The following is a 4607-nucleotide window of genomic DNA, read 5'->3' as shown; positions in this document are numbered from 1 at the left end:
GGAGGTCTTGTCATTTGTATCATCCAAGAATTGTTCATTTGTGTAATGTAAAGGAGGTTTCCCCCTCGAAGAGGCTACTTTTTAAGTCGTTGATCTCTCCCATTCTTCTATTTTGTGAGTTACTTGCATAACATCAAATCCTTATGAACAATTTTTTTTGAGCCCATCTTAGAAAATTTGTGGTGGTTTTCTTTGATGATATTCTTTTCTATAAAAAAATCATGGGAAGAGCACATTAAACATGTGGATATAATTCTACAAATTCTTGAGAAAAGTAAGTTATATGTTAAAGGATCCAAATTTTCTTTTGGGAAATAAGAAGTAGAGTATTTGGCTCATATTATTTCAAAGGAAGGATTTAAGGTGGACCTACAAAAGAATCAAGCTATTAAAAAATGGCATATTCTTAAAAACATCAAAAGTATTAGAGGGTTTTTATGACTTACAAATTATTTTCATAATTTTTTTAATAATTATGCATGAATTGTAGGCCCACTCACATCTCTCTTGAAGAAAAAATAATTTTTATGGAATGATGAGGCTACTTTGGCATTATCTATCTTAAATGATGCCACGTCTTCTACACCGGTATTGGTAATTCTTGATTTTGGGAAAAAATTAATGGTAGAATGGGATGCATCAATATAATGAATTGGAGTAGTTTTAACACAAGAAAGGAAACCATTTTCTTTTGAAAGCAATAAATTAAAGGGAAAGATTTGAGGAAATCAACATATGAAAAATAAATGGAAGCAATTCTACATGCAATAAAAATGCGGTGAGAATATTTCATTGGGAGTAAATTTAAAGTAAAAGCAAACCATGATAGGGTAAAGTATCTTTTGGAGAAAATATTTTCATCATAAGAGCAACAAAATGGGTAGAAAAAATTTAAGGGTTTGATTTTGAAATAGTATATAAGAAAGGGAAGGACAATATAGTAATAGGTTCTCTTTCTAGAATAGAAGAATTTTCGAGTTTATATTTCATCACATATTCTATTCTGGTATGGCTGGAAGATGCTCACTATGAATGGAAAAATGACAAAAGTACTAAAACAAAAAAAGCCAATGTTTAAAGGAAGGAATGAACTTTATGGAACATTAGGAGTGGAAAGGAGATATACTTTTGCACTAGGGTAGGATAATTTTATTCCATGAATCAAAGTTGAAGTAATAAATATTAAGGAATTCCCATGAATCTTCTATGGTAGATTATGTAGTTTTCCTTATAACATATCAAAGGACCAACACATATATTTTTTTGGAAGGAATGAAGGAAAATATTAAAAAAATTGTAAGTGAATACAAAATTTCCGAAAGAAATAAAGGGGATATAACAAAATATCCAAGGTTACTTCCTTGATTACACATTGCTAATAAAAAATTAAACGAGATACCAATGGAATTCATTACTATGTAAAGATTACATTTTTGTGGTTGTTGATATGCTCACAAAATATGCACATTTTTGTAAAATTCAAAGTACATACACAATAAGCCAAGTGGCAAAAGTGTTAATGCATGAAATTCATAGCCTTCATGGTATTCCTAAGGTGATAGTAAGTGAAAAATATCCAAAATTATCAAGAATGTTTGGGAAGAATTATGGAATATGAGTGGAACAACAATAGCAATGAGTTCAACATATCATACCCAAAGAGATGGCCAAACATAAATAGTTAACAAACATTTCGAAGGTTACCCATGATTTTATTCTTTGGATAAGAAATCTCAATGGATTAAATGGATTCCTCTAACAAAATGGTGATATAATACTACCTATAATACATCTACTAAAATGATCCCATTTAAGGCTTTTTAAGAATATCCAATTCCTGGTTTCTAACATTTTTTACAAACAAGTCCAAAGTAAAAGAAACAAAGTCACATATTGAGAAGACTAAAGAAAATTTTACAAAACTTAAGTAAAAACTTCAAATTTCATAAAAGAATATGAAGAAGCCAATAGATCAACAACAAAGTGAGACAATTTGAGGAGGGTGGTTAGTTATTCCTAAGACTACATCCTTATAACCAATCTACAATCAAGAAAAATAAGAATAAGAAATTAGATCCAATTTTTTATGGACACTATAATATTATTTGTAGGATTAGACAAGTGTCATATGAGTTATATTTTCCTTCTCACATTCATATGTTCTTTCATATATCTTGCCTAACAAACGTTGTGGGACAAACTATGCCAGTGTCAACATAACTTCTACATTTAGGTGAAGAAAGGAAGTTGATTATTGAGATAGAAAAAGTTATGGATCAACACTCTCTACCTCTTTAGAATAGAACAATTATAGAGTACCTAATAAAGTGGAATAATATGCCTCTAGATGAAGCTACATGTGAAAATGAGTAGTTCATGAAGAAAAACCCTCAATTACATTTTTTCTAGGGAAAATCTCTTTTAAAAAGAAGGGGGATATGTTAAGGTCCTTGGGGACCCAATATTAAAGCCATAATAAGAATTCATTATGAGTTTATTTGTTATATTAGGAGGTTATCTAGACCTTCCATTGTATCCTCGGTCTCCTATATATGCAACAAGGATAATTAATCGTAGGATCATCAAATGTTTCTTATACATTGTATTCATTATAAAGGAGGTTTCCCCCTTTAAGTGGACTATAATTATTGGTTGCTTATCATTTTTAAGGTGAAAATTTCATAACATGATAGTAGAGATGTAGAAAGATAAGATAAAAGTCAAAACATAAAACATTTTCCATTTGTTATTTCATATCATATTCATTTATGTGCTTATTGATGAAATTTAATTCCTATAAGTAACATTCCATCATAATTTAGAAACAATGTTGTCAAGCAAGTCGATCAACATTTATAAATAATATTTGCATTCAAAGAATTCTTATCTAGTCCTTGTAATTTCCTTAAAACAAATTTTGGATTGCAACAATTACTAATTTGATTTGAACTTCTATTATTAGTTTGACTTATCTATTTCTATGTCCATAGTTATTTCCATCCTCAAGTTTTATATCTTTTCCATATCTAGTTAAAGCTTTATTTCTCTTCTTTTTTCATTTATTTTAAGAATAATTTTTCATAACTTTACGAAATTTCGGTCCTATCACTAAACCATAGATGTGTTTTTGGTGGCTCTTCTATTTCTCTTCCTATGGGAAATGCTAATGGAGGGAGTGAATATCCCTCCTATAGTAGGATTTTAGTAGGATACAACACTTAAGGGCAACCTCCCACTACCTATCCCAACATTTTTAGGCAAAACCTTAATGGGGATCAACAATATTCAAAGCAATCCAATACCCAATTAGGGAAACAAGTGCCGATAAGTTGTCTTCCCAAAGTTATCATAGACCCTAAATTTGAATTTCAATCCCACCATATTGGAGAATATATTCAATGCATTGAAGATCAGAGACTAATCTAGAAATTTCTCAGCATTTGGCCTTAAAAAGGATCTCCTTCCCACTGGATCTAGCTAAATTGGAATCCCAAGGGGTATATTAAGATGGAATTGGGTGCCAAAGGTTTCTTCACCATAGTGTTAACAAAATTGAAGACATGACTCAATTTTTTGAAATGGTCCATACTTTTTCAACTCAACAAGGATATATCTCCACTTTTGGATTAAGAGAATTGTGCCTGATAAGGATGATTTCACATCAGTATTAGTCTAGATCTAAATGTATTCACTACCGCAAGAGTTTTAGGATGAGGAATTTTCTGTTGGAATTAGTAATTATGATTTGTAAACTGTCATGGATATTCCACTGGACAGTTTGTCACAACAAATATGACAATATTATATAAAAAAAAATCTGAAGTTCTACACTATTACAATTTTATTTAATTTCTAGACATGTAGATTTTACTATAATTAGTGCATGCATGTGAAAGGAAATTATGCAGAAAAAATAGAGAATGAAAAAATAAGCTCACACACACACACACATAAGACATAATATATGCTCTTTGGAAGGTCTTTTGGGAAAAAACCCAGCTGGAAGGCAAGGTCGCTTCACTCTCTTTCTATGTTTGAAAGTATGGTTGCAGGTACAAAGAAGTAAGGCATGTGGCCCTTAGGCTACTACAATATACAAATATTCTCTGTGTTCTCTACTTCCTATCCCTCTTGGCTATCTTTTCTCAGTTATGGAACAAAATGCTCTCAAAATAATGGAATGCCACTTCCTCCTAGTGGTCTGGTTATAACACAGTATGATAGCCTACTATTGGTTAATTTTGACTACATCAACTCTTAACTATGGTTACAATATAGAATCTTCTAGAGTATTTTACATAAAAAACACGTTCCTAACCCCTTTTCCATGAATAATGTTGGTTGACGCGACATCCTCCCGAACTATAGGTGTGAAAACAAGAAGGTCAACGTTTGAGTAGCATAAGTTTTGCATATAGACTCCGATTGGCGTGCTTCTTACGTTGTTGGAAATATATTTGTGTGTAGAACAACACGAAATTGTGTGGCACTAAAGTGACAAGGTTTACCCCTAAACAAAGTCACTTGATGCCTTTAAATGCTCCTAGAAGGTTTCAGAGTCCATTTTGCCAAACTGGGCCCTGCCAGTAAAAATGGTCATGTGATCT

The sequence above is a fragment of the Pinus tabuliformis genome, chromosome X (assembly GCF_031772625.1).
Source record: "Pinus tabuliformis cultivar Carrire ecotype Pingquan chromosome X, CPIR1, whole genome shotgun sequence".
Classification (NCBI taxonomy): Eukaryota; Viridiplantae; Streptophyta; class Pinopsida; order Pinales; family Pinaceae; genus Pinus; species Pinus tabuliformis.
The sequence above is the reverse complement of the archived record's forward strand: the minus strand, read 5'-3'. Positions refer to the sequence as shown.